Consider the following 25,029-nt stretch of genomic DNA (forward strand, 5'->3'; position numbering starts at 1 on the left):
GTTGATGGGTGAGGTGCATGAAGGGATATGTGGATGGATTATTCGTAGAACTGGTTATTTCTGGCCAATGATATTGGAAGATTGTTTTGAGTATTACAAGGGGTGCCAGGACTATCAATGTTTTAGTAATGTCCAAAGATCTCCTGCGTTGGCCATGAATCCAATTATCAAGCCATGGCTGTTTTGAGGTTGGAGAATTGATTTAGTTGGCTAGATTTTTCCATCTTCAAGCAAAGGACATAAGTTCATATTGGTAGCAATATATTACTTTACTAAATGGGTTGAGGCAATTCCTTTGAAGATGGTAACATCAAAGAACATGATTGATTTTGTCAGGGAATACATTGTGTATCGTTTTGTGATTCCTCAAACTATAACTACCGATCAAGGGATAATGTTCATATCAGAAGAGTTCAAGGATTTTGCTGCTAGTATGGGAATCAAGCTACTAAATTCCTCTCCTTACCATGCTTAGGCTAATGGCTAGGCAGGGGCGTCAACCAGATTATAATCAAGCTGATCAAGAAAAGATCGAGGAACAGCCAAGGAAGTGGCATTTGATGCTAAATGAGGCACTGTGGGCATATAGGATGGCCTATCATGGATCAATTAAAACGTCATCTTATGAACTTTTGTATGGCCATAATGCAGTTCTTCCTTGGGAAGTTTGGACTAGATCGAGGTGTGTTACACTGCAAAATGATTTGACAGCCGAAGTCTACAAGAATCTTATGATAGACAATTTAGAGGACTTGAGTTGCCTTTGGCTATGTGCTCTTAAAAATATCAAAGCCAATAAACTAAGGGTTGCAGAATATTACAATAAAAAGGTCAAGATTAAGCAATTCTCTGAAGGAGACTTGGTCTGGAAAGTGAAATTGCCGATCAGGTCAAAGGACAGTAAATTCGGCAAATGGTCACCTAACTGGGAAGGACCTTATCGGATCAAATGTTGTGTGCCTAGTAATGCTTATATTTTGGAAACACTAAGAGAAGAGGAAGAATTTGGCCAAGCAGTTAATTGGAAATATCTAAAGAAATATTACCTAGCGTTTGGATTAATACTTAATAACCAATTTGTTCGGTCGTCAACTCTAATAGCCGATATCAAAAAGGTATCGCCTCTAGTACAAAAATAAGCCCGAAGGTTTAAAAGTTGGTACAATGTGTATCGCCAATAGAAGTAAAGCAAACATGGATGAAGTGATGTGTATGAAGCACGAAACAAAGGAAAATCACTCAAGACGAAGAAATTGTTTGCTAAATATCACCTATTACAAGCTACGGGCTAGAAAACATTTTGCTTACTATATCATCGGCTAGGGTGTTGAAGGCTATAGAGTTGGCGGCGCTGGAGAAATCCTCAACCAAGCGCTCAAGCTCCCTAGGGTGCACCACATCTAGAAAACCGTGGGGAAGAAGATGAAGATTGTGACCAGAACAGGCTTGTGCAGCAGCCAACGTCATGGCAGCACCATGACAAATGCCATGAAGAGCAACCTCCATGACATGGTTCAGGATGTCATGCAAGCGAACCACCAGAACAATGCCCCCGACATTGACAAATCCCACCGCATGATCCACAGCTGATCGAAGGCTTTCCAACTAAACAGTTGGATCTAAAAAGATTTAAGGAAAGAGTGATCAGAAATCTTGAAGGCAAAATTAAGAAGATAGAAAAATTATGGTAGATGTCTCACCCATGATTCTAGCTTTAGTTCTGGCCAACCTTTCCCCCACTAGGCTGACATCAAGGGATGATCGGCCTTGAATCATGGACAAAGTCAATTTTGCAAGGGAGAGGCAGCTGGCCAGATTTTGGTCAGTCCGATTGATGGAGAGTAGTGAATTGGTGCCGAAGGTGACCCTAAAGGCTGAATAGAGTCAACCCTCTACTCTGGAACGATGGGAGTTGCCCAAGTTACACCCTCTTGGTGATGGAGGCGTTGGCGCGATGATGCAGATCCATTGAGGGCCTCCTTAGTAGACCTTTTGCTATTCTCCATGATCTCAAACCTACGAAAAACGTAGGAACTATACTAAGGATGCAGAAGGTTTGAGACAAAGCGGGTTGTTGTTCGATCCATAGCTATGGCCCGTATATATAGCCCGGGAAGGCGAGAAGATAGATTTCGCCGGGGGTGTGAAATTAGAATCAGAAATGGAAGCGGATCGACACTCCAAAAATTCAGGGGACTGATAATGAAGAGATAACATATTCAAAATTATTGCTTCCCCAAATTACAAAATACCATAGGACGGATATGAAGAATTTACATTGACTAGAGATCAACCCATCAAGGCTTCTTTGGATTGAAGGGAGTCTGGATCCCCACAAGGCCGAAGGTCATCGTGAACCAAATCAACATCGGCCTGCTGATAAAATTGTGCCAGAGAAGGGGAAAGGCCACCCACCTAACAGATGCCTAGCTGATTTCTCGGTAAATTAAGAAACTATGGGAAAGAAGCCTATGGCTTTCTCGGTGGGCATTTGAGGAACAAACAAGGGGAAGGTGTCCACACATTTTAGCCCTTGCGAACACTAGAGCTGCTTTGCGAGCATGGAGAGAAGACTTAGGTGATATCACAAGAGTTCTTCTAACCGCAATAGCTGGTCTTATTGCTCAACGAGGCGCTAGAATGAGCGACACAATTACCCTATGTATAAGAATTCTTCTAACCGCTCGAGATCTTCATAGCAAAAGGATAGACCATGGAGGGTCTGGTAGAGTCAGAAGCACTCGAGGGGGGAGATAGAAGAGAAACATGGCTGAGTTATTGAGTTGCTCTCGTTAGGGTCGGATAGACATTTTATAGTCGGTCTGGAAGGATGAATCCAAGTGCCCATGAAGCAATGATGCTCTTGTAAAAGTTTTAAAGCATGGGCTCATGAGCTGACATAGACGGCAACAAATAGTAGACCCCCAGATCAAGATTCTTTACCCATGACTATGGATCTATTGGGGGCACATATATGATAATTTTGGAATAAAATTACTTTTATTCCAAAATTGGGGGGCATGTGTTTACACCAAAATTTGGAAGAAGAGTCATAGGGACTCAAAAGCTCCCAAGATCATGTCATTAAGGGATCAATTGTGTGTAGATCAGAACCAGCTGATTCAAATGCAGCACTAGAATCAGCTTTCTTCAGGCAGTGCCAGCAGATAACGACAAAAGCTATGATCGGCGCCGGTACAAGACATGTTGGACTCTACAAAAAGGGAAAGATTAGAGTCCAAGTTATCTTAAATTAGGAATATTTTTCTCTAGGGTCAAAGATTGTGATGAGTCGTGCTTAGATAGGAGTTATGCGTAGGTCTCGGGTATAAATATCAAAGCCTAACTATTATAAAACACACACCATCAATCCAATACAAGTTATTTACTTTTTTGGCTCTGACCACCCTTAGGAGTAGGAGTAGAGTAGATCTCAGCGAGTTCTTCTGCAAGTACGGCTGCATCGATCCGATCAACCTCCACTACTTGTCTGTAAGTACCATCATGGCTTATACCTCTGTTCGTACGGCTGCATCGATCCGGTCGATCCCCACTACGACTCTAGTACAATTAGTTATTAATTCGTGTCTAGTTCAAATACAACTACATTGATTTGGTCGACCTCCACTGCTCGAACTAGATTAAAGTCAAGTTATCGGCTCTATCTAAGGATGGCGTTCCTTCAGATAGATTCATTAAGTTACCGATATTCCTTATTGCTTCCATTATTTATTTAATTACAGCAATATCACTTCGCCCGATTGGGATTGATCTAGATCGTCCTTATATCTTTTTTAACCCATCGTTTGTTAATCTAAACTGATCTAATCTGCACTTTAAATGATGAGTTATGTTTTATCGGTTGTTTTATATCAATCTTAATCGTGCATAGCGTGCGGTTAAGATGTGTTTGATCTTAAGTAGATCTGTTGGCTAGCGAAAACTGTTCCATGGCCCGTTATCACAGCCTATGTGATTCTGCCTCACACCCCACTGTTAGCACCGTGAAGTGGGGATCATTATTTAGTAGATCTATTTCTGAGAGGACATGATCTTAACTGTGTGCTATGCCTAAATCGGGTTTTTTAGTCGATATCGAGTGCTTTCACAAATAGTTCACGTCATGAGACCATTGAAGTAGCGATGGGTTGAAAGATATGTTAGTCCCATGATCTTATTATTGTATTGTGGTCTACATGATTCTACCTTATGCTCCACTGATATTGGTAATAAGTTAGGGTCATCGAGTCTATTGTTGTTTCTACGGCCTGCATGATTCTGCCTCATGCCCCACTAGTCATAGCGATAGATGATATCTAATATGTTTATTAGATTTATCTCTATTAAATGGTTGAATGATGATGAGCTGTTTCTTTTATAAAGGATTCGGTTACTTGCAGTCATTGGCTCAGTATAAGCTAATTATTGTTAATATCTTATTACCATTGACCAATATTTGTCTAAAGAATGATATTCATCCTGAACAATAACCGATTCTTCTTACACAACCCCATAAGGTTTAACCGATTTATCCTTATGAATATGCTAGAATTGACTATTTAGTCGATCTCCTTTTATATCGACTCTCAGAGCCGCACATTCGGGACTATCTGGTAACACCGGCTTGTTCCGCCCTAAATTACTGATAAACTTTCTCTCCTTATAAATTGCAGGGTCAAATTGACTAGCACATCTTGGGAGAAGTACGCAGAATCGACCACCCCTACACTGAAGCTAGGCGGATCTCCAGCTCCATTGAGTGGACCATTCCAGCTTGCTCGTATGTCCTTGGCATGGGACAAAATTCCGTGTCAACACATTGGGTCACGAATCACCGTGTGATGCGGTACGACTTAGCTATGATCTAGCACCATAGTAAGAACTAGAATATAAAAGATAGTAAAATAGTTTTGATTGCTTAACACCTGCTTGAAAGTAGCATATGTGCTTACATAGAATGGTTAGTTAATGAACTAACGATGACTGCTAATAAAATTGAATATAAGGACGCATGTTTAGTAATGCTTCCGCAGATGCAATAACCCACAACTCAGATAGCCTTGTATATCCTTAGAGTCTTTTATTTTTCTTCTGTCGGGTAAGTCTTGCTGAGTACAATCGATTACTCAGAGTTTTATTCTCCTGTTGTAGGTGATCGGAGGATACTTAGAGCTGACTCTTGTGTGTGAAAACCTTCTAGTGGGCTCAGAGAGGATTTCTTTCACTCTACGACCATAGTGTTTATTTATAACCCTCATGAAAGGTTATTATAAAAAAAGATGTAAAATCTGCTAGTATATCTTGTATAAAAATATCCACTATGTTAATGCTCCACTATGTCATTAAATTAATCATGTTTCCTCTATAACTCTGATAACATTGTTATATTCCGCTGTTATAATAAATTGAGATATTATTCTCGTATTGTAATAAAGTGATGTAAGAAAGGACTTAAGAATATTGTAAGCTTTATTATCTCATTTATGATCCTAATAGAAAATTATAGATTTTTGAGTTCTCTCTTGGGGTATGCTCAACGGAACTGCGTAGTTTAGTATCCTCTCTTAGGTACTTAGTATCTAATGAAAGACAAGTACTCCTAAAAGACATTAGACTAAGCGGTTCTGCCACAACCCACGTTGGAGGCGAGGACTTTGACCAGCGCATCATGGATTACTTCATCAAGCTCATCAAGCGCAAGCACGGCCGGGACATCTTCGGCGCCCGCGTGCTAGGGAAGCTTCAACGTGAGTGCGAGCACGCCAAGCGCGCGCTCAGCAACTAGCACTAGGTGCGCATGGAGATCGAGGCGCTCTTCGACGGCGTGGACATCTTAGAGAAGCTCACTAGGGCACACTTCAAGGAGCTCAACAGTGACCTATTCCAAAAGACGATGATGCCGGTGAAGAAGGCCATGCCAGACGCCCGGCTATAGAAGAACGACATCAATGAGATCGTACTCGTCGACGACAGCACCAGGATCCCTAAGGTGTAGCAGCTGCTGAAGGACTACTTCAACAGTAAGGAGCCCAGCAGGGGAGTCAACCCCAACGAGGCCATCGCATATGGCACCGCCATCTAGGGCGGTATCCTCAGTGGGCACGACAAAGATATGATTGTCATCGATGTTGCACCGCTGACTCTGGGCATGGAGACCATGGGTGGGGTGATGACCAAGCTGATCCTAAGGAACATGGTGATTCCGACGAAGAAGACACAAGTGTTCACCACGTACCAGGACAGGCAGACCACTATGACCATCATGGTGTTCTAGGGCGAGCGCAGCATGACCAAGGACAACAAGCTGCTTGGCAAGTTTGACCTGTCTAGGATCCCACTGGCACCAAAGGGCACGCCACAGATCGAGGTGACCTTCGAGGTGGATGTGAATGACATCCTCCACATGAAGGCAGTGGACAAGGGCACTGGTAGGTCAAAGAAGGTCACCATCACGAGCAACGCCCACCTACTCAGCTAGGAGGAGATCCACCAGATGGTGAACGAGGTGGAGGAGTTCACAGAGGAGGACCGAAAGGTGAAGGAGCGGGTCGACGCACGCAAAAAGCTAGAGACGTATGTCTACTTGGCAAAGAGCATGGTGGAAGACAGCAACATGGCCAACAAGATGGATGCCGATGAGAAGGAGAAGGTAGATGAGGCAGTCAGGGAGGCTAACGAGTGGATCGATGTGAACTCGAATGCCGACAAGGAGGACTACGAGGAGAAGCTCAAGGAGCTAGAGAACATGTGCAGCCCTATCATCTTGGTGGTGTACTAGAGGTCCAGCGGTGCATCGGCACACTACTAGAAACAGATCCTTTGCCGAGGGCAACTTTCTTTACCGAGGGCTAAAAGTCGGGCACTCGGCAAAGAGCTATTTTGCCGAGTGCCACACTCGGCAACGATATACACTCGGCAAAGGCCCTTTTTGCCGAGTGTCAGGCACTCGGCAAACCCTGGCACTTGGCAAAAAGTGGCATCAGGTAACGACCACCGCCTACCATCTAGGTTTGCCGAGTGCCAGCGGGTAGGCACTCGGCAAACCACTTCTTTGTCGAGTGCAAGACCCTAACACTCGGCAAAGAATAACAGCAAACTATTTTTTCCACTTTTGAACTCCAAAATTTTTTTGTAGTCCTCCTACAGTACATGAGACTCCATGTTAAAATTTGGTACATTTATGGCTTTTTGCTATATTTAGTTAATCTATTTCATTTAATTGAATTTTTTTAGAAAATGTAAATTTGAACTGCACGTGCATCGAATAATGGAATTTAATGATTCAAAAAATGATATTCATGGTATTGAGTGTAGTGTGAGGCCATATCTAGGAATGGACCCAAAATTTCGATCATCTTGCTCATGAAACATGACCATGAACTTGCGGACAAATTGTTTTTAAATTCTATAAAATGCAAACAAAGTCTGAAAATCATGAAACTTGTTGAGATGTCATGATATCGTATGTGGAGGATGTGATAGAAATTTAAGAAGGTTTGGGGCACGTTATCATGTATGATGCTTACAAACTAGGACATCTCCACATGTGATATCACGTATGATGCACACAAACCCGGCGTCGGCGGCTACGGAGATGACGAGGCAGCCAAGGCTGAGCATCTACAGGCACACCCATTGGGGGCTCCACCGTGGCACCTTCTTTTGCACCACGTACATCTCCATGAGGAAGTAGACGGTGAGTGGCCAGAAGCTGAGCGTGCCTAGGAACCCCACCATGTCATTGAAGAAGGGGAGCAGCATCGACACCACCATCGTCGCCACCATGAACGTCGTCCACCACGTCGCTCGGAATAGGTTCACCTTGCATCGCCTCATCAGGAGCAGGACCTCGACCCCCCCCTGTGACATATGCTGAGTCCAGCCACCGCTGTGCAGCCCACTTCTCAACGAAGGCGAACAGCGACTGGCAGTAGACCTGGTAGGCACCGACCAGGTGGACCACGATGGCGGCGTTGGCCACATCCAAGAGCTAGAAGGGTTTGTAGAAGCCAAAGCCCATGAGGAGGTTCCCAGGCGCGATGTCACCAAACATCACGTACCCCATGTAGCTGCATAGCATGTAGAAGAGCGTGGTACCACCACACTCACCACCATGGCGTGCTTCATCACCATCGACTCTGACATCGGCGGTGCCTAGATCATGTCCTAGATCTCGATCAGGATGAGCGAGTAGGAGTAGGTAAAGGCGATGTCACCGAACGCCTACAGGCTATGCCACACTTTGTCCATCGAGGTCACCACACCGATGCTGATGCTAGTCAGGCTACCCTGCACGCCTCTGTTCGCTGCATTACATTGCCTTCATGGTGAGTGGCACTAGCTGATGACCTAATGTTTACAAGAACCAAAGAGCCATGCAACGTACTGATGACTTGGACGATGCCTAGGCCAAGCCCCATGGAGGAGTAGGTGAAGGACATGATGGTGGTGAGGATGGAGAGCCAGGAGATCTGATCGAAGTCTAGGATCTGCGAGAAGATCTCTGCCATGCCGAAAATGATCATGTAGGGCATACTAGAGATGTTGCAGGGGTTGTTGTGCCCCTTCTGGTGGAAGCAGTTGGCCCTCCTGATCGCACTGCGTGCGTGTATGCGGTGAACCAACACAACACCATCATCAAGTCACACACTATTCAGTATTCATGCACAAATGAAAGAGCAGATAGACAAATCATGCGTGGCTCTATGTTCACTCACAGCATGCTGATGGAGGCGGCGATGGTGTACCCAATGGCCACACCCATGATGTTGGCATACTACAGGACCCCACCGATCTGGACCTTGATGCCACCTGCTCAATCGACGAAGTTCAAGTTTAGAGATGCACAGGCCACAGAGTAAGTTCAAGCTGATTGATCTCGATCGAACTTGGAAGGCAGAGACATGATGAGAAGGAGGGACCAATGAAGGCAGAGAGAACGCACTAAGGTTCGCGTTGATGGCATCCATGTAGGTGTAGTTTGGCATGCCGGTGCAGGGGTCACCGGGGTGGTAGCAGTCAGCGAGCAGCGAGGAGTGTTACATTGTCTCCAACCAATTGGGCCCTTGGATCTACGCCCTGATCGGGGGTGCCCAACCCTACATGGTTGGTGGGCCCTATCACACTGCGCTATAAAAAGAGAGGTGGGGGCCAGTGGCTCTCTTTATGAGGTTCACCATGAGCAGCCATAGTCGCCCCACCGACAAACCCTAGCCTGATCTCGAGAGGGTGCGCAGCCGGTGACAGGAAGATCTACTGGACCACTCCACCATTGCCTCTACGCCGCTGTCTTCACTACACCGACCTCAACGTGGTCACCACTTCACCACTCAGACACCATCAACCATGGACGGCTCCAGCTCCTCCGCCAAACCCTTTGACGGTCGGTGATGTCTCACCACCCACCCTCTCCTCTCTATTACTCTATTTCTTCATGTTTAGATGACGATGGATATGATTGTCATTTTGGTAATGGCAAATGTCATATTGTTTATAATAATAAATATATTGGTCTTGCCTTCTGACAAGACAAGCTTTATTTTTTATCACTTTCTGAGAATGTGAATGATGTAAGTACTAAGAATGAGAATGCTTCCTCGTCTATGAATGCAACAAATAAGCGAAAGAGAGTGCATCATGTATCTTTGAAATTATGGTACTATCGTTTAGGCTATATTTTGTGGGGGAGAATAGAGCGATTGATTAAGAAATCAACTCTTCTGCCTTTAGAATTTTTAGATTTAGAACAATGCATATATTGCACAAAAGAAAAGTACGTTAAGAAAATAAAGAAAGATGTCAAACAAAGCACGGAAATTTTAGAAATAGTTCACATAGACATCTATGGTCCTTTTCCTATGAAGAGTGTGGATGGTTATGATTCATTTATAACATTCACAGATGACTATTCTCATTTTGGCTATATTTATCCAATTAAGAAAAGATCGAAAGCATTAGATAAATTTAAAATATTCAAGGCTGAAGTAGAAAATCAGCATAACTTAAAGATTAAGGTAGTAAGGTCCAACCATAGGAGAGAGTACTATGGTCGACACACCCCATATGGCCAAGTTCCTGGACCCTTCACAAGGTTCTTACAGAAAAATGGCATAGTAGCCTAGTATTCTACACTGGGCGAGCCTCAGCAGAATGGAGTAACCGAAAGACATAACCGTACCTTAATGGATATGGTGAGAAGCATGATAAGTTACTCTACTTTACCGATAAGTTTATGGATGGAGGTTGTCGACATAGAATTTTTGCCTCCATGCTGAGGACACATGCAGTAAGCCAGAAGGGTTCGCTCGGTGGAGTAGATCCGCCTAGCTTCAGCGCAAGGGTGGTCGCTCCTACGCAATCCTCCCGAGACATGCCAGTTAATTTGACCCTACAATTGATAAGGAGAGAAAGCTTATCAGTAATTAAGGGTGGAACATGTCGGTGTTGCCAAACAGTCTCGAATATGTGGCTCTAAGAGCTGATATGAGAGGAAATCGACTAAATAGCTGATCCCAGCATGTTTACAAGAATAAATCGATTAAAGCACATGGGGTTATATAAGAAGGATCGGTTATCATTCAGGATAAATGTTATTTGAGCAAATATTAATCAATGGCAATAAGATATCAATGATGATTGGTTTATACTGAGCCAATGATTACAAGTAACCGAACTCCTTTTATTTAAAGAAACAACTCAACACCTCTTAACCATTTAATAAAGGTAAATCTAATGAACATGTTAGATCTCATCTATCGCCATGACTAGTGGGGCATGAGGTAGAATCATGCAAGCCATAGAAACAATAATAGACTCGACAACCCTAACTCATTACTAATATCAGTGGGGTATGAGGCAGAATCATGCAGGCTATAATACCATAACAAGATCATGTGGCTAACGCATCTTTCAACTTATCTCTACTTCAATGATCTCATAATGTGAACTGTTCGTGAAAGGATTCGATATTGGCTAAATAGCCAATTCAGGCATAGTGCACAGTTAAGGTCATGCCTTCTTAGGAACAGGTCTACTAACTAACGATCCCCACTCCACGGTGCCAACAGTGGGTGAGAGGTAGAATCCCATAGGCCGTGATGATGGGCCATGGAATGGTTTTCATTAACTAATAGATCTACTCAAGATTGGACATACCTTAACCGCACGCTATGCACGATTAAGATTGACGTAAAATAGCTGATAAAAAACATAACTCATCATTTAAGATGTAGATTAGATCAGTTTTAGATTAGCAAACGATGAGTTAAACAAGATATAAGGTCGATCCATATCAATCTCAATCGGGCAGAGTGATATTGCTGTAATTAGATAAACAATGAAAGCAATAAGCAATATCGGTAACTTAATGAATCTACCAAAGACTGCCATACTAAGGTAGAGCTGATAACTTGACCTTGATCTAATTCAAGCAGTGGGGTGTGAGGTAGAATCACATATGCCATACTTGAATTAGACAAGAATCGATAACTAGCCTATACCAGAGTCGCAGTGGGGGTTGACCGGATCGATGCAGCCATACAAATAGAGGTATAAACCATGACGGTACTTACAGACAAGCATTGGAGGTTGATCGGATCGATGCAGCCATACTCGCTGAAGAACTCACTGAGATTTACTCTACTCCTACTCCTAAGGGGTGGCCGGAGCTGAAAAAAGTAATTGACTTTGTATTTGATTGATTATTGATTTCTACAATAGCCGGAGTTTGGTAGTTATACCCGGAGTCTAAACATGAATCCTACTCAAGCACGATTTGTTACAGCCTTTGGCATAAAATGAAAATATTCCTAATTTAAGATAACTTGGACTCTAATCTTTCCCTTTTTGTATAGTATAGCATGTTTCGTCCCAGCGCCAATCATAGCCTCTGTCGTTATCTGCTGATGCTATTTGAAGAAAGTCAATTCTAGTGCTACATCTGAATCAGCAGGTTCTGATCTGCACACAATCAATTCCTTGCTGACATGATTTTGGGAGTTCTTGAGCTCTTGAGATCCTCCTTTCAAATTCTAGTGTAAACACATGCCCCCCAATTTTGGGATAAAAGTAATTTTATTCCAAAATTATCCTGTCTGCATCCTTGATTGGTCCATAGTCATGGGTAGAGAACCTTGATCTAGGGTCCACCGTTTGTCACCGCTTACACCCATTCACGAGCCCATGCTTCAAAACCTTTGCAAGAGCACCACTGTTTCATGGGCATTTGGATTCACCTTCCCGGATCGGTTATAAAACGCTCGTCTAACCCTGGTGAGAGCAACTCGACACTTCAGCCATGTTTTTCTTCCATCTGTCATTTTGAGTGCTCCCAACCCCGCTAGACCCTCCATGGCCTATCTCCTTGCGATAAAGATCTTGAGCGGTTAGAAGAATTCTTGTGCATAGGGTGATTGTGTCGCCCATTCTAGCACCTTATCGAGCAAGAGGATCAGCTGCTACGGCTAGAATAAGTCTTGTGATGCGCCTGCGTCTTCTCACCATGCTCGCAGAGCTGTTCTAGTGTTTGCAAGGGCTAGAATGTGTGGACACTTTTCCCTTTTTTGTTCCATCAAATGCCTATCAGGAGAGCCGCAAGCTTCTTCCCAGCGGTTTCCCTAGTCACCTAGAAACCTATGGGCATCTGCTAGTCAGGCGGCCTTTCCTTTTCTTTGGCATAATATTATTAATGAGATGATGTGACTTGGTTTATGATGATCCTTGGCCTTGTGGGGATCCAGACTTCCTTCACTCCAAAAGAAGCCTTGGTGGGTTGACCTTTGGTCCATGTAAATTCTTTGTATCCGTCCCACGGTGCTTCGTAACTTGGGGGACTGATAAGTCTGAATCTATTACCTTTTCGTTATCTATCCCCTTAATTCCTATCGTGTCGATCCATTTCCATTTCTGACTTTAACTTCATATCTTCGGTGAAACTGATTTTGCCTTCCCAGACTATATATACGGGCCATGGCTGAAGGCCGAGCAACAATCCGCTTCGTCTCAATCCCTTCGCATCCTCAATATAGTCCCTGTTTTTTTGTAAGCTTGAGATAATAGAAATTAGCAAGAGGTCAGCTAAGGGCGCTCTCGGCAGATCTATAACATCGCACCAGCGCCTTCATCGTCGAGAGGGTGTAGCCTGTGATGCACCCACCGCCTTAGGTCATAGGGACGACTCTGTTCGACCTCTGGGGTCTTCCCTATCAATAGCTTATCACCAGCTTCCTTACTACCTGGGGTAGTGGATTGGCAATGATGACTTGCTTGACACCATTGATAGCCATGGCCAGAGTCTTGCCGAATGTTTTTGTCTCATAGAATCAACCCTAACCATGGCTTGATGTCGATCGTCCCCCGTGGTTGACTCAGTGTATGATAAATTGGCCAAAGCCAAGGCCAGAATCATGGGTCAAATATCATAACCTTTGTTTCCTTTCAACTTCACCTTCAGGATTCTGATCATCTCCCTTTTGAGTTTTTTAGATTTGTCCACTCAACTAGAGAGCCTTCAACTAGCTATGGAGTACGCAATAGGATTTGTCAATGCCAGAGGTGCCATCCCAATAGTTCGCCTATATGACATCCCAAATCATGTCAGGGAGGTCGCTCTTCAGGGTGTCTGTTATGGGCTGCCACGACATTGGCTGCCACACAGGCCCGTTCTGGCCACAATCTTCGGCTTCTTCCTCATGGTTTTTCGGATGCGGTGCACCCTGGGGATCATGAGCGTTTGACTGAGGATTTCCTTAGCGCTGCTGACTTTGTGGCCTTCAACACCCTAGCTAGTGGCATAGTAGGCAAAGTGTCTTCTGGCCCATAACTTATAATAGGTGGTATTTAGCAAACAATTTCTTCATCTTGAGTGGTTTCTCCTTTGCTTTATACCTCACATTGCACACATCACTTTGTTGGCATAATCGATATGCATTGTACCGGCTTTCACCTCTTCAGGCGTACTTTCTATCTAGCAATGATACCCCTCCGGTATTGGCTACTAAAACTGATGACCGAGCGAATCAGTTGTTTAGTATCAATCCAAATGCTAGGGTAATATTCCTTCAAATATTTCCCATTTGATTGCTCTACCGAATTTTCTTTCTCTTCTCAGTATCTACAACTATCGCTAGGTGCATAACATTTGATTCGATAAGGTTCTTCCTAGTTGGCTAACCTTCTGCTGAACCTGTTGTTCCCTGACTTGATCGGTGACTTTATTTTCTAGACTAAGTCTTCTTTAGAAAATTGCTTGATCTTGACCTTTTAATCATAATACCTTGCAATCCTCAGTTTATTGGTTTCAGTATTTTTTCAAGAGCATGCAACCGAAGGCACCTCAAGTCTTTAAAGTCATCCATCACAAAATTCTGGTAGACTTCGGCTTGATAAATCATTTTGCAACGTAGCACGCCTTGATCTAGTTTGAACTTCCCAAAGAAAGACTGCATTGTATTTATGCACAAGTCCATAAGGTGGTCACATTAGCTCCTCTGCTCTTGGTCATCAAGGACAACCTATTCTCATCCTTCCCTAGAGTTTTGTCTCCCTTTTACATTTTTGAAGATCAGGTCCTCCGCTTCGGCTAAAGAGCCAATTCTTTGGCAAAAATAACCGATTCCAAACTCCTGATCTCAATCCCACTTAGGTCTGAAAACATGGCTTTTGTCAAGAGAGCCCTCCGATCTCCTATCCTCAATTATATAGCGTTGTATTTCAATATTTGTGGAGTGGTGTTTCACCTTCTATTAATTATAGTTGCCTTTTGCACGTCTCGAGCCATCCATCTATTCGCTTCATGTCTTCAAATACCAACCGAGGGCTTCGGCTTCAAATGCCTCTTCATCTACAACTATTCCTTCACTTTCTTTCATCTGCCAAAACATTGCAGCAGTTCCATTCCTCTCTTCTATAGATTCAATCATTCTTCATGGCTGTCGAAGGTAATCGAGGTAAGCGCATGGCAGAGGAGATCCCGGTAGAAGACATGCTGATGAACCAGCGTCTTCGATGCATAAGGTAAGATTGGCAACCCCTGCCCATTATGATGATCTGTTCTGACTTGCCTATAAGCTCATTATGAATGACAGCCTTCACCCTTGTCCCAAGACTGATAATCCTACCGATGCTGCATCTTCCACGCCGGCTTTATCATTGGGTTCTTCCAACTCATATGACGGTGATGATGCCTAGTGCTTCTTCCAAGAATGGAGGGCAGCCAAGGATCTCTATTCCAAGGCAATTCGGAACAATGGCTAACTGGAGATTCATCTAGGAGTCCTCTAGGCTGCTCTTAATGCGGCGGAGGAGGAGACCAACACCGTTTGAGCACGGCTGGCGGAGTCTAACGCCGCGGTAGCAGGTAAAATGAGCCCCATGAATGTTTCCATTCTGTTTTCCATTGCTTTCGTCTTGATATTCTTCTACAATCGCCAGCCCAAATGGTGCAACTAGAGTCTCTTCAATTAGTGGCAAACGCGGCCACAGACACTATCAATGCTAGGGGTTCCCTTATTGACGCTCATCTCCAAGATATCCCGGTCCACATCTAAGAGATTGCCCTTTACAACATTCGTCATGGTGCGTCGGTGGTGCTAGCTGTGGCGTAGGTCCAAACCGGGCATGATCTCCACACCATGGAGGTTGGCTTCCTGACCGACGATGGCCCTGAGGGACATGAAGATCTGATAGAAGATTTCACCGCAGTGGTAGAGTCCATCATGGACATAACACCCGCTCAGTATGTGGTGAACAAGGTCTTTGACTAGTTTGTATTTAGGATAAGCCGATAAATGAAGACTCATGTTCCTTTATGATTGTGCTTCAGTGTGACATCCTTGCGTATGATTGTTTTTGCTTTGTAGACAATATATATCATATCGGTTTTTACTATCTTTGAAGATTTTTACTCATTGAACTAGAGGCAATACCCTCCTGGTACCGGCTATTGGAGCTGAGAATGAATCGGCTATCAAATTTAGATGTAAGAATAACATCTCTTCATGCATTTTTCATTCCAAAGATCAAACGATCGATCAATCCGAGTCAAGCATCCTATTAAGCAAAATAGAACTTCTCTTAAGAAATCCATTAACTCTGAATCGCACTTACACTCTAATTCAGCATTCACATACGTCGGCCTAAACCCATTTCCAAGACTCAATGTTTATTTTCCCTTAACTCAATGGCCGACACGACGCCATGATTACTGATTAAAACAAACTTTTAGAGACAATTGCTTAAACCAGCTGTTGGCCTTCATTATTAATCCTGATGAAGCCTCCTTCCCATGTTTTGCTAGAAAGGCATTCGAAGTCTCCTAATTCCCAAAACACTGGATCGGCTGTTGCGATGCTCATAGACTCATCAACGTGAACCACCTCGACATCATCCCCATGTCATTGAATCAAACATTGATGCATGGTTGATGGCATACAATAGTTTGCATGAATCTAGTCACGATCGAGGAGTAAACTGTATGAGCCTTTTCCATCGATGACAAAGAATGTGGTGAGCAGAGTTTTACTCCCGATTGTTAACTCGATGTTTATTGCCCCCAGGGTCTTAGATGTATTCCTTTCAAAGTCTCTAAACATCATGTCGGTCTCAAGCAAATCTCTTAGTCCCTTGCCAAGCTTACGAAAAGTAGTGTAAGGCATAAGATTGACAGAAGCACCTCCGTCCACTAACATTTTGTTCATCGGCTTCCCATCAACAAAACCTTTCATGTATAAAGCCTTCAAGTGCCAATGTTTGACTGGCTTATCAAATATCGCTTGGTGTGTAACCGTCAACTTGGCAACCATCTCTTCATACTCTGATTCATTGAAGTCTGAGTAAACTTCCTGATCCGCTAGAGCTCTGAACTCTGATGGCAACAGAAAAGCCATTTGGATACTAGCTAATGGTTGTTTCTTATCAGCTATTTGCTTGGTACGCCACACTTGAGTTTTACCGGATGGTTGAGCCTGTTCCATCTCCTTATTCCTTAGGCACTGCACTCTTCTCTTTTGGCTTCTTATTAAACCTCTGGGGCACCATTGGCCTTCCTACCAAACATATTCCCTCTGGTTGTTTCCTTCTTTATGATCAGCCCAGTCTTGGTCAATAACTCTCTTTCCTAGCCGATCATGAATACTTTTATTTTTTAAGCGCCGATCCATGTTATTATGATGATATGCATTCTAGGCATGGATAGACTAGCGATTGATTTGAGATTGCCTAAACTCCCAATATTGATTACTGCATTCCAGACAGTCATGTCTGGTAGGCAATTTCAAACCTTCGTTCTAGCAGTATCTGAAGAAAGGACAATTCTAGTGCGATTCGGCTTGCTTCCTCTCATACCTCTCTTCTTCCAGTTGACGCTGGTATTCTTGATCCTCTAACCATTGCTGATAATCTTTTTCCTTCTGCCATCATCACTTATTCAACAGGATCTGAGATGTGACTCGTGGCCTTGTCGCTCCATCCTTTGACGTTTTCCCCTGCTCATATTAGCTCTTCTGCTGATCACGACATTTTTTAACCTCTTTGTATTCATCAGCCGATATTTTCATCTTGGGATCGACTGTTCCATCTTTTCTTGATTTGGCCGATGTTAGGACCTTAGTTTTTCCTTTGAATATCCCAACATCAACCATATTTTGATCTCATAGGAAAGGATTATCATCAACTTTCATCTTTCGAGGCATATCGAACTTGAGTCTCCCTTGCTGAATAGCCCTCTGTATATGCTGCTGGAAAATTTTGCACTCATTAGTGGAATGAAAAGTAACATTATGGAACTTGCAGAACTTCTTATTCTTCAACTGTTTAGGGGGCAACATAACATGATTGTTCAGCAATTTGATCTGGCCCTTCTCAAGTAAAAAGTCAAAGAGCTTGTCTAATTTCATGACATCAAAGTCATAGATCTCCTCAACTCCTCTTCCCCAAGGATTTGGCACCATTACTGTCTTCTTCCTCCAATTCCATTCAGCTGCAACAAGCTCCTCTTCTTCATCTTCATAGCCATCATCTGCTGAGTATGGATCATAAGCTTCAGCTATAGTGGTATTCTTCTAGAATCGAGTGTCTCTATGCATACTCTAGAATTGGCTATTGAGCTCTGCTACTCGTTGAGCCAATTGACCTAAGTTGTCAAATTCTTGTCCTAGCAGCTTTTCCTTCCACATTGGCAACATTCCTTGGATAGCTAAAGTAGCTAGATGATCATTAGCCAAACTCAATGAGAAGCACAAATTCCTAGTCTCTCAGAATCTCTGAAGAAACTCAGTGCCCGATTCATTAGCCCTCTGTCTCATGGTCATTAGATTGGTGATCTTTTCTCTAGTTCCAGTGTAAAAATATATATGAAACTTCTTCTCCAGGTCAGCCCAATTGGCAATGGAGTTGACTGGTAGTGATAAGAACCAAGTGAAGGCTGGCCCTGATAGGGATAAGAAGAAGAAATGAACCTGATTAGAATCCTCAATTGATGCTTCACCCAATTGTGTAAGATACTGACTGACATGTTCTATTGTGCTTCTACTATCTTGACCAGTAAACTTGGTGAACTCTGGGAGCCTGTAATTTGTAGGAAGGGCGACCAAATCATACCATTCTGGATATGGACATTTGTATGAAAAGGTTAGCCCCTTCGACTTCAAACTGAACTTATTCTTTATCATCTCGGTCACCTTCAACAGCAACTCATCAGCTTGCGAATCTAGATTTCTCGGTACTTGCTGACCCATCTATGGATTGAAATCTTGCATGCCTTGATATCCTAGATTTGGCATCATGTGGAGGGTGTTATAATTCATGTCATAGTGATAGCCTTGTAGAATCTCAATCTATTGGGTCTTTTGCTGGCTTGCTGCTTGAAGTCTCTGATTATAGATATAAGGATCTATATCTCTACGGATCTTTTGAATTGATGGTGCTATCTTTTGAGCCGACGATGGTATGTGGCCTGATGTGCCAAAATTGATCATCTAGTTCTGACTTTGCCCCGTTGGCTGTTGTACATGCTATATTGATGGTCTAGGATTGTACTGTACTTGATTTGTAGCAGTGCCTAGAGTTTGTTCAGATGAACCTTGAAGTGTCTGGCATCACCATTACCAGCTGGTACTGCTTCTTGATGGCTGGTACCGACTTAATTAGTCCCTTGAGTCGACGGATCTAGAATATTATAATAAGTTGATCCAACCTGACCAACTGGAATCCCATGAATCGCCTCTTTCATGGCGTTGTGAAATGCACCAACAAAAGCTTCATTGCGGCTTGATATGGCATCACAAATAGATTTGTCTATGGCTTCTGTAAAGAAATGCGTGTCTTTGGCTTCAACTGTATCTATCTGCCCGTGTAGTAGAACCTTTGATAGCGGAAATTTCTAAATAATTGTGCTGTCACGTGTTTTGGTGTAGGACAATAAACACTTCTTTTGAAATTCTTTTGTAGCTTTGCTGATGGTATCCTTATCTTCATCAGGTAGGTCTTCATAGTGTACCATAAGGATGTTGTCATTGTTGTGAGCCACCATGACGATTGTGGGGTCCCACTGAGGGTGCTAGAAACGTGTGTCGACATAGAATTTTCGCCTCTGTGCTGAGGACACAGGCAGCAAGCCAGAAGGGTTCACTCGATGGAGCAGATCCGCCTGGCTTCAGTGCAAGGGTGGTCGCTCCTACACAATCCTCCTGAGACATGCCAGTCAATTTGACCCTGCAATTGACAAAGAGAGAAAGCTTATCAGTAATTAAGGGCGGAACATGCCGGTGTTGCCAGACAGTCCTAAATGTGTGGCTCTGAGAGCCGATATGAGAGGAAATCAACTAAATAGCCGATCCCAGCATGTTCACAAGAATAAATCGATTAAAGCTCATGAGGTTGTATAAGAAGGATCGGTTATCATTTAGGATAAATGTTCTTTAAGCAAATATTAATCAATGACAATAAGATATCAATGGTGATTGGTTTATACTGAGCCAATGATTACAAGTAACCAAACTCCTTTTATTTAAAGAAACAACTCAACACCTCTTAACCATTTAATAAAGATAAATCTAATGAACATGTTAGATCTCATCTATCGCCATGACCAGTGGAGCATGAGGCAGAATCATGCAGGCCATAGAAACAATAATAGACTCGATGACCCTAACTCATTACTAATATCAATGGGGCATGAGGCAGAATCATGCAGGCCATAATACCATAACAAGATCATGGGGCTAACGCATCTTTCAACTTATCTCTACTTCAATGATCTCATAATGTGAACTATTTATGAAAGCATTCGATATCGGCTAAACAGTCGATTCAGGCATAGCGCACAGTTAAGGTCATGCCTTCTCAGGAATAGGTCTACTAACTAACGATCCCCACTCCACGGTGCCAACAGTGGGGTGAGAGGCAGAATCCCACAGGCCATGATGATAGGCCATGGAACAGTTTTCATTAACTAATAGATCTACTCAAGATTGGACATGCCTTAACCGCACGCTATGCACAATTAAGATTGACGCAAAATAGCCGATAAAAAACATAACTCATCATTTAAGATGTAGATTAGATCAGTTTTAGATTAGCAAACGATAAGTTAAACAAGATATAAGGCCGATCTATATCAATCTCAATCGGGCAGAGTGATATTGCTATAATTAGATAAACAATGAAAGCAATAAGCAATATCGGTAACTTAATGAATCTACCAAAGACTGCCATACTAAGGTAGAGCCGATAACTTGACCTTGATCTAATTCAAGCAGTGGAGTGTGAGGCAGAATCACATAGGCCATAATTGAATTAGACAAGAATCGATAACTAGCTTATACCAGAGTCATAGTGGGGGTCGACTGGATCGATGCAGCCATATGAATAGAGGTATAAACCATAATGGTACTTATAGACAAGCAGTGGAGGTCAACCGGATCGATGCAGCCATACTTGCTAAAGAACTCGTCGAGATCTACTCTACTCCTACTCCTAAGGGGTGGCCAAAGCTGAAAAAGTAATTGACTTTGTATTTGATTGATTGTTGATTTCTACAATAGCTAGAGTTTGGTATTTATACCCGGAGTCTACACATGAATCCTACTCAAGCATGATTTGTTACAACCTTTGGCATAAAATTAAAATATTCCTAATTTAAGATAACCTGGACTCTAATCTTTCCCTTTTTGTAGAGTCCAGCATATTTTGTCTCAGCGTCAATCATAGCCTCTGTCATTATCTGCTGGCGCTATTTGAAGAAAGTCGATTCTAGTGCTGCATCCAAATTAGCTGGTTTCGATCCGCATGCAATCGATTCCTTGCTGACATGATTTTGGGAGTTCTCGAGCTCTTGAGATCCTCCTTCCAAATTCTGGTGTAAATAGAGGCGTTGAAAATCACCATTCATATTCTTAATTGAGTGCCAAGTAACTCGGTGCCCAAAACACCGTATGAGTTGTGGACAGGAAAGGAACCCTCACTAAACTATTTATGTTTGTGGGGTTGTCTAGCTAAGGCAAAAGTATTTAACCCAAATATAGGGAACCTGGACTTCAAGATATTCAATTGCCGTTTCATTGGCTATCTAGAAAAGTCAAAAGGTTATCGCTTCTATTGTCCTGACAGACAAACAAAGTTTGTAGAAATAAGACATGTTGTCTTCTTGGAGGAAGATATGATCTAGGAGAGCATGGTAGGGAGTGAAATTAGTTTTGAAGAGAAGCGGGTATATGTGCCCACTCCTATGGTTCAGGAGCCATTCTTCACGCTACCTATTGTTGCCGTACCAATAGTGCGAGACACTATAGTAACAACACCTGTTGTTAGTTCTCCTGTGGCAACAATGAATGAACATGAGGAACTATCCTTCAGTGTGAGGAAGAGCAACAACAGCCTCATATAGAACAACCGTCATCTAACGAGACTCCTAGAAGGTCTCAAAGAGTCAGGAGATCAACCATTCCTGATGACTACGAAGTTTATAAATGTGAGGAATTTTAAATGGAGGGTGATCCCATCTCATTTGAAGAAGCCATGAGAAGCGCTCACTCATCCAAGTGGCTTGAAGCCCTAGAAGATGAAATGAAATCAATGAAAACCAACAGTGTTTGGGACTTAGAAACAATTTCTAAAGAATCCAAGACAGTAGGCTGTAAATGGGTCTACAAAACCAAACATGACTCCAAAGGAAATATAGAAAGATTCAAAGCGTGACTTGTGGCGAAAGGCTTCACACAAAGAGAAGGTATAGATTGTAATGAGATATTTTCTCTAGTCTCATGTAAGAATTCTTTTAGAATCATAATGGCGCTTGTAGCATATTATGATTTAGAATTACATCAGATGGATGTAAAGACGGTGTTCCTAAACATGGATCTAGAGGAAAATATTTATATGGCACAACCGAAAGGTTTTGTTGTGGAAGGAAAAGAATGTATGGGATGCCGCCTGAAGAAATCCATTTACAGATTAAAACAAGCTTCAAGACAGTGGTATTTGAAGTTTGATAGTACAAAAAGAAAGTTTGGGTTTTAAGAAAATGTAGAGGACAATTGTGTTTATGCAAAGTTCAAGAATGGGAAATACATTTTCCTAGTCTTGTATATGGATGACATCTTGCTCGCTAGTAGTGATGTTAATCTACTACCAGAAACAAAGTTCTTGCTCAAAGTTTGATATGAAGGATCTCGGTGAAGCTTCGTTCGTCCTAGGAATAGAGATTCACCGAGATAGAGAAAAGGGGGTTTTAGGATTATCACAAAAGGCATACTTAGAAAAAGTTCTAAAGAAATATAGTATGCAAAATTGTAAGTCTTCATCTGCTCCCATAGTCAAGGACAACAAATATAGGGAATTTTAATGTCCCAGAAACCAATATGAGATCGATCAAATGAAAGCAGTTCCATATAGTTCAGCTATTGAAAGTTTACAGTATGCTCAAGTGTGTACTTGCCTTGACTTAGCATTTGTTACCGGGTTACTTGGCAGATATCAGAGCAATCTAGGAATAGAACACTGGAAATTAGTAAAGAAAGTTTTGCGTTACCTACAAGGTACGAAGGGTCTCATGCTAACATACAGAAGATCTGATTCCCTACACATAGAGGGTTATACAGATTCTGATTATGCGGGAGATGACAGAAAGTCCATGTTAGGATACATATTCACTCTCGCAGGAGGAGCTATATCGTGGAAAAGCTCAAAGTAAACCGTCACTACATCGTCCACAATGTATGTCGAGTTTGTAGCATGTTATGAGGCCACAGGGCAGGTGAATTGGCTAAAGAAATTCATGCCCAGGTTGAAAGCGGTAGACGACATACATAAACCACTCAAGTTATACTACGATAATAATCCAACAGTATGTTATGCTCATAATAATAAGTCAAGTGGTGCTGCCAAACACATTGACATAAAGTATTATGTTGTGCAAGATAAAGTCTGCCATCATATAATTAGTCTGGAGCATATAAGAACAGAAAAGATGCTTACGGATCTGCTTACAAAAGGCTTATCACCTAGCATGTTCATAGAACACTTAGCCAGCATGGGTTTAAGGAAAAGCCTATGATTTCTGGATAATGAGGGCCTAGTTGAGAATCTATTTCAAAATAGAGAGGCGCATTGTAGTTGTTTAATCTAATGGCAACTATTATGATAATGAGGCACGCTCTATGCATTAATCTATAATGGAATGGGAACAAAATAAAGTAAGTAAGTTGAGATTAAGTCATATGGTGAGATCAAGGGAGAGAATGTTAGATGATCTCCAAGCAACGGCCAATTGGGCCCTTGGATCTACGCCCTGATCAGGGGCGTCCAACCCTACATGGTTGGTGGGCCCCTGTCACACTACGCTATAAAAAGAGAGGTGGGGGCCGAAGGCTCTCTTTATGAGGGTCACTGTGAGCAGCCACAGTCGCCCCACCGATAAACCCTAGCCCGATCTCGAGAGGGTGTGCAGCCGGTGACGGGAAGCTCCAGTAGACTACTTCACCACTGCCTCTATGCCGCTATCTTCACTACACCAACCTCAATGCGGTCACCACTTCACCGCCCGGACGCCATCAACCATGGACTGCTCTAGCTCCTCAGCCAAACCCTCCAACGGTCGATGATGTCTCATCTCCCACCCTCTCCTCTGTTACTCTATTTCTTCATGTACTAGGATGATCTACATCATTTATCATGAATTGTCAAGTTGTACCCACTAGATCTATGCCTAGTTGATCCTACAATTTTAACAAGGAGGTGTAGTAGGTGATGAGCGAGAAGAGCAGCATCACGGTAGGCTCGGCCACCCAGCCGAGCTGCGCAATGGCCTACCCCAGAGAGAGCACCCCGGAGCTAATCACTGTCGTGATGATATGCACGCTCACTGTCCACATCGTCCCTATAGCATAGCCCATACGTCAGCATGCACATTTATCATGACATGTCGACACGGCCGGCAGGGGCAGTCCATCCTATCCTCCTGTTGGTTCAAATGAAATGAAATCTATCGTTGTGCTTGGGGCGGTCATCATTGCCGAAGCACTTGTCGCCTATGCCCTGGCTGAGCTCCACACCGTAGACCTCCATGGCCGCCAGCATCGCCATCGGGTAGTAGTACGTGGCCACGATGTTCTTCGCCATCTCAATCTACTTCTAGATGTCCAAGGAAGCAAAGAGTGTCTAGGTCAGAATTGAGGAGGTAGTTCACTCTTCAGTCTTCACCCTCGTGGTGTGTACGTGACTGTAGATGCACACGTGATGGTAGACGATGGCGTTAAGCCTGACCTATCACTGCTAGTCTGCCAGTGATCACTAACTGCTGCCAGAGCTATGCTCTCGACCCTGCTGCGTGTAGGCACAGCGGGGTAAATGTTTGTGTGAGGCTAGCTGCTGCGAGCATGAGGTGGGGTGGCGAGGTACGTGGTGTGGGGGCACCATTTATAAGGCGTGCTACTCAGACTTGGTGGCCCCAGCCAGTCGCCATCGTGGTCATGGCCCTCCCTTTGTGGAGGGTGCAGGCCACGCCGGGGAGATTGGAGGGCATATTCGCTTGAACTT

General features: G+C 43.2%; 2 pseudogenes; one reads left to right on the forward strand and one right to left on the reverse strand.

Moving 5' to 3' along the window:
• The window catches only part of LOC136455427 (luminal-binding protein 5-like), a 36,075-nt pseudogene extending 29,267 nt beyond the window's left edge, over nt 1–6,808 (forward strand).
• Nucleotides 6,809–7,509: 701 nt separating this feature from the next.
• On the reverse strand, nt 7,510–24,612 carry LOC136455428 (amino acid permease 3-like; annotated as a pseudogene).
• Nucleotides 24,613–25,029: the final 417 nt, after the last annotated feature.

The sequence above is a fragment of the Miscanthus floridulus genome, chromosome 5 (genome assembly GCF_019320115.1).
Source record: "Miscanthus floridulus cultivar M001 chromosome 5, ASM1932011v1, whole genome shotgun sequence".
Taxonomy (NCBI): domain Eukaryota; kingdom Viridiplantae; phylum Streptophyta; class Magnoliopsida; order Poales; family Poaceae; genus Miscanthus; species Miscanthus floridulus.